The sequence below is a fragment of the Mustela nivalis genome (genome assembly GCF_964662115.1).
Source record: "Mustela nivalis genome assembly, chromosome: 15".
NCBI lineage: Eukaryota > Metazoa > Chordata > Mammalia > Carnivora > Mustelidae > Mustela > Mustela nivalis.
In genome coordinates, this window is record NC_139034.1 from 46,779,857 (window position 1) to 46,793,326 (window position 13,470).

Below are 13,470 nucleotides of genomic sequence, written 5' to 3' on the forward strand. Positions count from 1 at the left end.
TCTGAAACATTTACGTTCAGTTGGCGACATGATAATTTCTGACTTTCCTTATATGTTTCTAAAGTGTCCAAAACCAGGAACAATCCAGTTACTTTACATTTATTGTAAATGAACCTACTGTTGTTATTAATTACTATTGTATACCTTCCTGGAAAGTGGATTATAAAAAAATACCAAAGGATATACAAAAGAGAACACATGGATTTCACCATAAAATAATCAATGCTTAAGTTACATTCCACATATCACATGTTACATTTTTTTGGCCCAAATGTTCCTTGTATAATAAAGCATTTTTTAAAGTTATTTTTCAGAGGAAGAGATATGCAAAGGGCATTTCTCCTTGTTAGGAGGTATTTTTTACCTAAAAAATGATCTCAGAGTTCTTAAATAGTAATTTATTCCCTAAGTAATTGTTTTTTAATCACATGTAAGACTAAATGTATGTACTAAATTATGTATATGCATATTTTCATTTAAAAATATCAGATTAAGGAGCACCTGGGTGGTTCAGTTGGTAACTGCTTGACAGGGTCCTGGGATCAAGTCCTGCATCAGCCTCCTTGCTTAGTAGGGAAACTGCTTCTCCCTCTCACTCCACCTCTCCCTGCTTATGCTTGCTTGTGCTCACTCTCTCTCTCTCAAATAAATAAATAAAAAATATTAAAAATATATCAAATTAAAAGCACTTAAGAAAACACATTTTTCATCAATGTCCTTAGAATAGAAACTAATTTATCTACATTAGGACTAAGATTGAAATGAATTTAATTCAAATATATAATTTGAAAAATGCGTTAAGTGGAAAAATGGAGAACCAAGAATTACTCATGGATACCATTAGTTACAAAACAATAAGATAATGAATAAAGAGAAACAGTTTACTATATAACCATGGAGTGCTGTTTCAGAGTATAGGTAGGTGTCTCATGGTCGGCTTCTGTAACTGCTCATAAGAGGAGTCAGTTCCTTTATTCATTATCCAAGTGAGAGTTCTCAATTCACTTCAGCTATACCTTAGCCACCAGAGAGAAGAGGCTCCCTAAACAACCTTAGAACAGTGCCCTCAGATTTTCCCTAGGTTTGGGGTTTGATACCAGCTGGAACAATGAGAGAAACCAATTGTCACAAACTAAGTTGACATTTTAGATAAACAAGTGGACATTGTAAAAACGAGGGGGGTTGAGGAAATGGAGAACTTGTTCCACAATTATTTGGATAAATAATAATTAAACAATAATATATTATATTATATAAATATAATATAATAATAAAAAATAGATATATAAATATAATAAACTATTATAATTCATCATTTTATATATTTATTTAGTATATGTAATTATTGTATATAATGTAATAAATAATAAATATATATAATAAATTATTTATTATAAATAAAGCCATGTTCTGTAATATACTGCCATGTTAGTCCTGGCAATAAAATAATCAGTGTAATAGTCTTGTGCACACAGAAACAAACCCCCAATATATAGAGAAGTGACAGAAATAACACTGAGGAAAATGGGGAAAGGGTGGACATTTCAAATCATAGTCGGAGTGCATTAAAAAATTAAAATCAGTTCTTGTTGGGCAATAAAATAGATCTCTTCCATGTAAATAAATTACTTCATTGTTAATGACAAAATCAGTGTTAAAAAGATATCATGAGATACTATCTTAATGAAACCATTATAATAGAAGTTCTTTAATACTAATCTTGAAAGATACTACATTAAAATTAAGAATTCAGTTAATCACAATATACCAAAATGAGAGTGAAAATATGACAGTGTGTGAAAAAGCTAAGATGTGGAAGTGAAAGAGCCTAGTGTGTAGGAATGTATTGTCAACATGTATTTTTCAACGCATATAACCTATAAATGACAAGCGTTCAAAATATGGAAAGAAGTATATATGAAAGAGTTTTTCTAAATTTTTTATTTTAAAGATTTTATTTATTTATTTGACAGAGAGAGACAGCAAGAACAGAAACACAAGCAGGGGGAGTGGGAGAGGGAAAAGCAGATTTCCAGCCAAGCAGGGAGCCTGATGTGGGGTCAAATCCCAGGACCCTGGGATCATGACCTGAGCTGAAGGCAGATGCTTAATGAGTGAGTCACTGAGTCACTGAATTTTTTTTAAATGTACTCTAAAAAATGGGCAAGTAACTTGAAAAGCTACAACAAAAAGAGTAAATCCAAATGTTGAAAATGATAAATGACATTGTATTCTAGGAAATTAAAATGACCATTAAAATGTACTCAGAGCAACAATCAGAGCTTCCAGACGTGCCTCTCTCCTGGTTTCCTGGAGTTTCCTCGCAGCATGGCCCCCAAACGCCAGTCTTTGCTCCCGCCTCAAACGAAGAAACCGAGACTGCCTCCTGCCTCCAAGCTAGGGCAGGCGTCAACATCTCAGCACTTGCATAAAGGAGAAAAAGAACAGCAAGAAGCAATTGAACATATTGATGAAGTACAAAATGAAATAGACAGACTTAATGAACAAGCCAGTGAGGATATTTTGAAAGTAGAACAGAAATATAACAAACTCCACCAACCATTTTTTCAGAAGAGGTCAGAATTGATCGCCAAAATCCCCAATTTTTGGTTAACAATATCTGTCAGCCATCTACAAGTGTCTGCACTGCTTGGGGAGGAGGATGAAGAGGCATTGCATTATTTGACAAGAGTTGAAGTGACAGAATTTGGAGATATTAAATCAGGTTACAAAATAGATTTTTATTTTGATGAAAACCCTTACTTCGAAAATAAAGTTCTCTCCAAAGAATTTCATCTGAATGAGAATAGTGATCCATCTTCAAAGTCCACTGAAATCAAATGGAAATCTGGAAAGGATTTGACAAAACGTTCAAGTCAACCACAGAATAAAACCAGCAGGAAGAGACAGCATGAGGAACCAGAGAGCTTCTTTACCTGGTTTACTGACCATTCTGATGCAGGTGCAGATGGATTAGGAGAGGTCATCAAAGATGATATTTGGCCAAATCCATTACAGTACTACTTGGTTCCCAATATGGATGACGAAGAAGGGGAAGAAGAGGGTGATGATGATGATGAAGAAGAAGGATTGGAAGATATGGATGAATAACAGATGAGGATGAAGGTGAAGAAGATGAAGATGATGATGAGGGGTAGGAAGGAGAGGAGGATGAAGGAGAAGATGACTAATGGAACACTGATGGATTCCAACCTTCCTTTTTTAATTTTCTTCAGTCCCTGGGAGCAAGTTGCCGTCTTTTTTTTTTTTTTTTTTTTCCTTTTTCTTTTTCTTTTCTCCTCTCGTGCTCATCCGCCCTGTTTTTTGAAGACTCCTTTTTCTCTCCCTTTATACCATTGGTTCTCAGCTTATTTGGGGGGGAAATACCTTGAGCAGAATACAGTGGGAAAAGAATCTCTACCCCTTTTTGTTCCAAATTCATTTTTGTCCCTTCCTGTCTCAACAAAAACAAAAACTTTATGGAATCAACACCACCGTGCTCTGTGGGAAAAAAGAAAAACCTGCTCCCTTAGCTCTGCTGGAAGCTGGAGGGTGCTAGGCTCCTGTTGATTAGTGCAGAGAAATCTAGCTTTTTTCCTCCTTTCTCTGTATATTGGGCTCAGAGATTACACTGTGTCTCTATGTGAATATGGACAGTTAGCATTTACCAACATGTACCTGTCTACTTTCTCTTGTTTAAAATAAAGAAAAAAAATTTTTAAAAATGGGGTTATAGAAGGTCAGGAAAGGGTGGGTTTGAGAGGTTTGGGTGGGTTAAGTGGGCATTTTGAAAACATGGCTTCTCCTTTGGCATGTTTAATTGTGATGTTTCATGCGCATCCTTGCAGTTTACGATGACACTTTTAAAATAAAACTCTCTCCTAATGACGACTTGAGCCCTGCCACTCGATGGGAGAATCAGCAGAATTTGTAGGATCTTATTTGGAATTGACATTCTCTATTGTAATTCTGTTCCTGATTATTTTTAAATTTTCTTTTTGTTTTACTGGAAAGGAAAGATGATGCTCAGTTTTAAACGTTAAAAGTGTACAAGTTGCAAATCGGAGTGGGGTCCTCCACGGGGCCAGGGCAGCACTCCCCAACCCCGGTGTCACCAGGAGAGGGTTTTGGATCGAGCCCGTCTGCAGAGTTGGCCTCGACCTTCCCTCACCCCACCAAGGACCACACTGTGAAGTGAGAACTGCCTTGAATCCCTTTCTGTTTTATTTATTAAACTTGATTTGGAAACCCCTCCCAAAAAAGTGTACAAGTTGCTTTGTTACAATAAAACTAAATGTGTACACACAAAAAAATGTACTCACAGTAGATACATTCTAGATTCTCAAAAATTTAAAATATCTTGGGTGTCTGGGTTGCTTAGTGGGTTAAGCCTCTGCCTTCTGCTTGGGTCATGATCTCAGGGTCCTGGGACAGAGCCTGTCATCGGGCTCTCTGCTCAGCAGGAAGCCTGCTTCCTTCTCTCTCTCTACTTGCTGCTCTGCCTACTTGTGATCTCTCTCTCTCTCTGTCAGATAAATAAATAAGATAAAAATAAAATAAAATAAAATAAAATAAAATAAAATAAAATAAAGTATCTACCAATGCCAGAATGAGCCTGCAGACCAAAGACACCTCCTCTATTATTTTGCTATTAATTGGTATAACTTTTTGGGCACAATGTAACATTATCTAGAATAAGTAAAGATATCCAGAGCCCATGACCCACTCTTAAGTAAATATCTTAAAGAAAGTCAGGTATTTGTGAGTGTTTAGATACATGTTCTCAGCTGTTCATACCAACCTTTCCATTGTGGTTCCCAAATGTGAAAAAATACATTTTTTTTACCCACATCAGAATGGATTAAAAAGAAATATAGTCTCTTCACACAATGGGTTATTTGGCAATTAGAAGAATGGTTATTTCTATTCTTTTTTTCTCCACCCTCTCTAATTTGGCTTCTCTTCCAGTTTCTTTTCTTTTTTTTTCCTTTTCCTATTCCTCTCCGTCTTTGCTACAACTTCCCTACATAAAGCATTCTACTTAGAGCGAGGCATGTATGTCATTAGCCTATTTGCTGCTTTCTTTTCAGCAAAACACGTTTCTTGGATAGAAGTTATATTGGATAGGTTTAATGTTGGGTCTCTTACTTGTGTGAATTTGAATTGGTTGACTGTTTTTCCTGTTAGAATCCTTCTTTGGTGCTTCTGTGTATAGGATAAAGTTAAAAGCATTTTTTAGATAATGGTTGCATGCTGTGAACCAGAGGCAAAATGTATTTGCACCAAGAGAAAAGCCCATCTGGAAAAGCATCTGTGTATGGAGCCACTAGCCTAATGTGTTTCTAATAGTTTGTTGTCAGTTTCTAAGAAATAACCATATTCAATATAGTTCAACCTGGATAATTCATTATAAGTGTAATAAGAACTTTTTTTTAAAATTTTGTCTATCTTTACAGTACTTTTTGCTTTTATTTATTTTCCTTTTTCTTTTGTAATAGTTCTTAGCCTACAGTTTAGGGAACTAATATGTAATGCCAATAGCATATTACAGCTAAAGACCAAGACTCTGGGATTAGTTTAGGGATGCACTGCGCCTACAATGAAGGCATTCTTTTTTTTTTTTTTTTTTTACAATTTATCACTTGTCTTTCATAAAACACCTCTAAGAAGTAGAAGACAGTAATTCTTGTTCCTGTAAAAATGATACCCCAAAATTGGTCTCAAATAATCCCATGTATACCTGGATATTTCCCTTTCTCTAGTTTATATTATGATGATGGATAGCAGGAGGTACCTTAAGAAGATTAAGGGGAAACTTAAAATATATATTTGTGATATGATCTCAGGAACTTCCTTAAGTATAAATTTGATTTGGTGGTTCTTTTTACTGAAAGGATTTAAATCGATGCACTGATTCAGTCCATTGAGGACATTTAGAATGATTAAGAATTTGTTTCTTGGCTCAGACATCTGTGAAGTTGATCATACTATTATACCTTGGTTATACTTTGAGACATGAAGATGTTTATGGTACTATCCCCAATGTGTCTCTACAATTATATAGTTATCACCTATCTTGAAAAGAAAGAAAAAAAGTACTTTTTTTTTAATTGGGTCAATTTTAGAGCTATACATTTTTTTGTGAGTACTGCTCTGCTGTGTCTCACAACTCATAACTAGATTTTTGTGCTTCTGATTTTGTAAAATTGAGATATGGTTGACTTACATTTTATTAATTTCCGGTATATCACACAATGATTTGATATTTGTATATATTGCAAAATGATCACCAAGATAAGTCTAGTCAACATCCTTCTCCATACCTAGTTACAGAATTTGTGTGTGATGAGAACTTTTAAGACATTTCTCAGCAACTTTCAAATATATAAGAAAGTGTTATTTTTTTAAATTTTTTTTTTATTTATTCCTTTGACAGAGACAGATCAGAAGTAGGCAGAGAGGAAGGCAGAGAGAGGAGGAAGCAGGCTCCCTGCCGAGCAGAGAGCCGGAGGCGGGACTCGATTCCAGGACCCTGAGATCATGACCTGAGCTGAAGGCAGAGGCTTTCACCCACTGAGCCACCCAGGCGCCCCTATAATAAAGTGTTATTAACCATAGTTGCCATGTTGTACATTATATCCCAACGAATTACTCATTTTATAACTAGAATTTTTATATCCTTCACCATTTCTCCCACCCCTAACCCTCTACCTCTGACAACCACCAACGTGTTCAGTGTGTTTATGAACTTGGGTTGGTTTGTTTATTTTAGATCCCACTTAGAAGTGAAATAATATGGTATTTGTCTTTTCTGTCTGACTTATTTCACTGAGCATAATTCACACAAGGTCCATCCATGGTGTCACAAATGCAAGATTTCATTCTATTTTATGGCCAGATAACATTCCATTGTGTATATAGACCACATTTTCTTTATCCACGGATCCATCACTAGACGCTTAGGTTGTTTCCATATCTTGGCTATTGTAAATAATGCTGCAGTGAATATGAGAGTGTATACATCTTTTTAAGTTGGTGGTTTTGTTTTTGGAAAGATACCTGGAAGTGGAATTGCTGGATCATATGGTAATTCTATTTTTAATATTTTGAGGAACCTGCATACTGTTTTCCATACTGGCTGCCCCAATTTACATTTGTATCAGTTATGTACAAGGGTTCCCTTTTCCCCACATCTCTACCAACACTTATTTCCTCCTTTTTTTGATAATAGCCATTCCAACATGTGTGAGGTGGTACCTCTTTGTAGTTTTGATTTGAATTTTTCTGATGATTAGGAACGTTGGGCTTCTTTTTTATACCTTTGGCCCTCTGTATGTCTTCTTTGGAAATATGTCTATTCAAAATGCTCCACACACTTTTTAAGAGATTTTATTTAGTTTTCAGAGAGAAAAAGAGAAAAGAACACAAGTGGGGGAACAGCAGGCAGAGGGAGAAGCAGGTTCCTAACTGTGCAAGGAGACTAACATGGGACTTGATCCCAGGACCCTGGGATCATGGCCTAAGCTAAAGGCAGACACTTAATCAACTGAGCCACCCAGGCATCCTGCTCCACACATTCTTTAATGGAATCATTGGCCTTTTCTATTGGCTTTTATGTGTTTTTTATATATTTCAGATATTAACCTCTTATCAGATATATAATTTACAAATATTTTCTTCCATTTGGTAGGTTCTGTTTTTATTTTGTTAGTCATGTTCTGTACTATGCAGAAACCTTTTAGGTTGATACCGTACTACTTACTTTTTCTTAGTACATAGCTATTTATTTACTTATTTTTAAGTAAGCTCTACTCCCTATGTAGGGCTTGAACTCATGACCCTGAGATCAGGAGTCACATGCTCTAATGACTAAGCCAGCCAGGTGTTCCAAGTCACACTTGTTTAGCTTTGCTTTTGTTGCCTTTGCTTTTAGTTTCAAATTTAAAAAATTATTACAAGACCAGAGTCAAGAAGTGTATCATCTTTGTTTTCTTCTAGGAATTTTATGGTTTCAAGTCTTACATTTAAATCTTTAATTCATTCTGAGTTAATTTTGTCTGTGATATAAGATAATGGCCCAGTTTTATTCTTTTGCATATAGCTGTCCAGTTTTCCCAATACCATTTATTGAATACTATACTTTAACCATTGTATATTCTTGGTTCCTTTTTCATAAATTGAGCATTATACATTAGTTTATTTTTTTTAAGATTTATTTATTTATTTGAGAGAGAGGGAAGGAGAGCAAGGGAGCAAATGGGAGGAGCAGAGGGAGAGGGAGAGTCCCACGCATACTTAGCACTAAGCATGGAACCTGATGTTGGGCTCAGTCCCATGACCCTGAGATCAGACCTGAGCTGAAACCAAGAATCGGTCACTTAACCAACTGAGCCACCCATGCACCCTTGCATGAGTTCATTTCTGTACTTTCTATTCTGTTTCATTGATTTTTACATTTGTTTTTATGCCAATACCATGCTGTTTTATTTACTATAGCTTTGTAATCGAGTTGAAATCAAGAAGCATGATGCCTCCAGCTTTGTTCTTTCTTAAGATTGCTTTGACTGTACAGGGTCTTTTGTCATTCCATACTTCTGTGGGTTTTTATGTTTTGTTTTGTTTTGTTTTTGGGTTTTTTTTTTTGTTTTTGTTTTTGTTTGTTTTTAGACTTTATTTTTTAGAGCAGTCATAGGTTTACATTAAAATTAACCAAGAAGTACACTTTTTCCATATACCACTTGTCCCAGTCATATTTTTTTTCTCCAATGGCAATTTTTTGATGGAAATAAGACACTTAATAGCACATGTAATTGACATATTGGGTAAGTTTAAGGTATACAATGATGATATGATACATGTATACATTGTAAAATGGTCACCAAAATGTTGAACACATCTGCCGCCTCACATAATTACCATTTTGTTGTTGTTATTATGGTGTGATGTAATTATAATCTTTCAGAGTGTAAAATTTATACATATTTATGTCTGTAAGGATGAATAGATGTATTTTCATTCTTATTTTTAATTAATCTCAGTGTTTTAGTGTTTATGGTGTTCAAATTTGTAGATTCATGCTCAGCTTGAATGAGTTCTTGATTGAGAGGTGGATTTTAAGTTCACTAGTTGCTCATTAGAGCATGGTGAATGTTTTTCTTAAAAAAAAATTTTCAGACTTTTTAGATAATGTTTTATGTGACATATCTGATGGAATTTTTAGTGTATTTTGTTTCCTTTGGTGTTTGCTAATGACTTCTATTGTTTTATCTTTGGGAATTTTAAGAAATTTTATGATATTATGAAATTTTATTATAATCTACTGAGTTTTTATAATATATTTGGATTTTCACTACTTTACTCTTTTAATATGAGTACAGCATCTTTCTTTATTTCTGGGTTTTGTTTCGTTTTTGTTTTTTTTTTTTTTTTTTTGTCACCTGGTATCCCATTCTAAACTTTCTTATTTCCCATAAGGAAAATTCTTGGACTTCTCTACTATATACATGTCTTATCTTGTCCCTTATACTTTCCTCACTTTGTTGCTTATACTGTAATATATGAAAAATCTGATAATCCTTTGCAATTCCAGCCAGTAATTTATTTTTAACAGTTTACTCATAGGGCCATTTCTGTTTTGTTTTGTTTTTTAAATTCCAGTATAGTTAACATACAGTGTTATATTAGTTTCAGGTGTGTAACATAGTGATTCAACAATTCTGTACATTACTCAGAGTTCATCATGATAAGTGTACTCATTTTTCTCTATTCTTTTCTTTTTCAATAAGTGTGCTCTTAATCCCCTTCACCTATTCCACCAATTCTCCCCTCTCCTCCCCTGTGGTAACCATCAGTTTGTTCTCCATGGTTAAAAGTCTGGTTTTGGTTTGTCTCTTTTTCCTTCATTTGTTTGTTTCGTATCTTAAGTTCTACATATGAGTGACAGTATCTTTCTCCGACTTATTTCACTTAGAATTTTACTCTCTAGCTCCATCCATGTTGTTGCAAATGGCAAGATTTCATTCATTTTTATGGCTAATAATACCCCACTGTGTGTGTGTGTGTGTGTGTGTGTGTGTGTACCACCTCTTGTTTAACCATTCATCAATCCATGGACATCTGGACTGTTTCCATAATTTGGTTATTGTAGATAATACTACAACCAAACATAGGGGTGCATATAGCTTTCAGAATTAGTGTTTTCATATTCTTTGGGTAAATATCTAGTAGTGTGATTACTGGATCATGGGGTAGTTCTGTTTTTAATTTTTTGAGGAAACTTCATACCGCTTTCCAGAGTGGTTGCTCCAGTTTGCATTCCCACTGATAGTGCACGAGGGTTCATTTTGTTCCACATCATTGCCAACACTGTTGTTTACTGTGTTTTTTAATTTAGCCATTCGGACAGGTGTAAGATGATACCTCATTGTGGTTTTTATTTGCATTCCCCAGTAATGAGTGATGTTGAGCATCTTCTCATGTGTCTGTTGGCCGTCTGTATGTCTTCTTTGGAGAAATATTTATACATGTCTTCTGCCCATTATTTAATTGGATTATGTGTTTTGTTGTTGTTGTGGAGCTGTATAAGTTCATTATAGATTTTAGATAGTAACCTTTTATCAGATAGGTCATTTGAAGATATCTTCTCCCATTCAGTAGGCTTTTAGTTTGATTGCTTCCCTTGCTGTGCAGAAGTTTTTTATTTCGATACAGTCCCAATAGTTGATTTTTGCTTTTGTTTCCCTTGCTTCAAGAGACATGTCTAAAAAAAAGTTTTCTTTAGCTGATGTCAGAGAAATTACTACTTGTTCTTTCTTCCAGGATTTTTATGCTTTTTGGTCTTACATTTAGGTGTTTAATCCATTTTGAGTTTATTTTTCTGTATGGTGTTTTATTTGCTACTTCTAATGAAATACAGAGGTTCCATGACTCACACTCTGTTGAACTTCTTTGAAACTGTTCTTGAGTAATCCCTTAGTCAAGGGATCACTGAGCTACAAATATTTTATTCGATATCATGTTTTGGTTGTGTCTCTGGTTCTTACATGCATGAAGAGAAATAACTTCTGAATTTCTAAAGCAATAGGCTATTTGCCCTGATAATAGATAGTAAGGATTATAAAAATATCAACAGCATTAACAACAACAATAAAAAGTACTATAGGACAAGAGTGGAAGTTTATAAAAGAGGGAGTGAGATAAGTGTCAAGTGTTTTGGGGTAAGTTCACAGCTACAATGGCAGTCAGGAAAAATTCTCCATTATCAAATTTAGAAGTTTCGACCAAAATTTCTTCTTGTCCTTTTAATCTTATGAATCTTTAAAATATGGCTTTAAAATTAGAGCTCGTTATTCCACAGGCACTAATATTTTGAGTAAGTTAGTTGTATGTGGATGACCTTTGACAGCATCATCCAGAATGATTTCCTGAACTGTCCTTAAGATTTTGTGATAGTTCCACATATCTGCATTTTAACAAGCTCCCCAGGTGATCCTTCTACTCACAAAAGTTTGAGTATCACAGATAAGAACATTCTCTGACATATTTGCAAACTTAATTATGTTAGAAATTGTGAGAATATGGCAAACAATCTTATTTGTCTGAGAAATGCTGTCAACATGAACACTGATATTCATTCAGGGGGAAAGTTAAAAATAAAAGTATCAGTAAAGTACATATATATCATATGTTAGTAACTCTCCATTAACATGAAACAAATATGCCAGATGGTAAATGCCCTACTTATAAAACATCGGGAATTGACTGATCCCCAAGCAGAGATCCCTGGAAAGTAATTTGTGTCACTCAAGGCAACAAAACATATTGATAAATTGTGCTTCAGTGTTCATGAAAATGATTGGATTCAAACTGAGAAACTTGAACATGTGGCATTACAGAGCAGAGAACATTTAGTTGATTAAATAAAGTTCTCTCACAAGTATCCCAGACGAGAGAGCAAAAGTAAAAGTTGCTGTACTATGGCTTTCTTAATTGCTGTAAGATTGAGAAGTATTTAAATTTAACTTTTGGATATATATCATATTTATATACCTAAATTATATATTATATATGCAAATACATATTACATATATGTATGATATATATGCATATGTATATCAATTATTTTTTCATAAATAACTACAGTTGAGTAAGGAAATATATATTCAGAAACTCCTGTACTTTTAGACCTCCTCTGACAGTAATGTTAAGGTTTCTTTGAAAATGTATTATATCAGCAGGTAGCTCCAGCACCACCATTTAAATTATTTTAAATCTGAATAGTGATTGTGCATTGATTTTTAAAGATTAATTCTAAATTGTGGGCATGTTTTTTTTAAAGATATGTGGTAATCTTACCACTAAAATGTGATATTAAACCAGAACTGATATTTATTAAGCACTGTCCTAGATATTAAACATAGATTTTCTCTCATTTCTCATTTACTCTGAATCAATTAGGAGTTATTTTTCAAATAAGTTTATAAAGACTTGAGGATGAGAAGGCTTAGATAATTCAAGCCCAAATTTGTCCAAGTGATTCCAACCAAAGCTTTCTTTTATACTTAATGTCATATATTCCTGATAAAAATTGTTTTATATTTTATATGATATATACATTTGTATCTTTACACTTCCCTGATTGTATACTTAATATTTTTTCAGGGAAGTAGATATTTGGTAAACACAGAGCCATTCACATTATCCATAGAAAATCAATTATAAATCTGGTGTATGTGTATGTGTTGTATATGTATGGTTTTTTATGCCTGCCAATATATCTGTCAGTATGTGTATCTGTCATGTATCTACTCCTCTGTATTTATGTTTTTCTTTTAGTTTGCTGTTGTTGTGGCTGTTGTTAAGCATCCTCTTTCTTTTGAAAACAATGCTGGTTTTTGGAGGATCTGCACATTATTCATTTTAGAAAGTACTTTTCATGAGAATACCAACCTCTTAAGTGGCTCTTCTACTCTAATAATAGTTGATTGATTCAGGGATAGGCAGCTGACTTATGATGCTTTCTAGAATGTCTTTAGATGGAATTCAGATGGAAGGCTCACTGTATTAGATATTGTGAAATAGTTAATGACTATTTGTCCTACCATGTTGAAAAAGAGACTGTATATAATAGAAGAGAAAAGAAATCAGGATCCATAAAATAGGGTTTGAGTAATACTAAAATTTATACTATTTTAATTTTTTCCCTTTTTCTTTGAATTTAATGTTGTCTAACTATAATTTTGATGTCATAAATAACCCATGGTTATTGATATTATGAGAAAAATAATGTGAATGCATAAAGAATAAATAAATATTACTTTATTTTAAAAATATAAATCCTAAAAATGTGACCAGAAGTACAACAGCTGATGGAGTCTTCCTAAAAATATTAGACATATCATATGTCTTTTTGATAGCAAAAGAGAAAGACAGAAAGAAGGCAGCCTTCCTTACCACATCATTCCTGTTAAT

The 13,470-nt window shown here is 34.0% G+C and overlaps 1 pseudogene across 1 annotated transcript; it reads left to right on the top strand.

Annotated features, from left to right (window-relative positions):
• The first annotated feature begins 2,328 nt into the window (after positions 1-2,328).
• Positions 2,329-3,148, top strand: LOC309849150 (protein SET pseudogene; annotated as a pseudogene). Its single transcript has one exon. The product of its transcript is annotated as a protein SET pseudogene (transcript).
• The last annotated feature ends 10,322 nt before the right edge of the window (positions 3,149-13,470 follow it).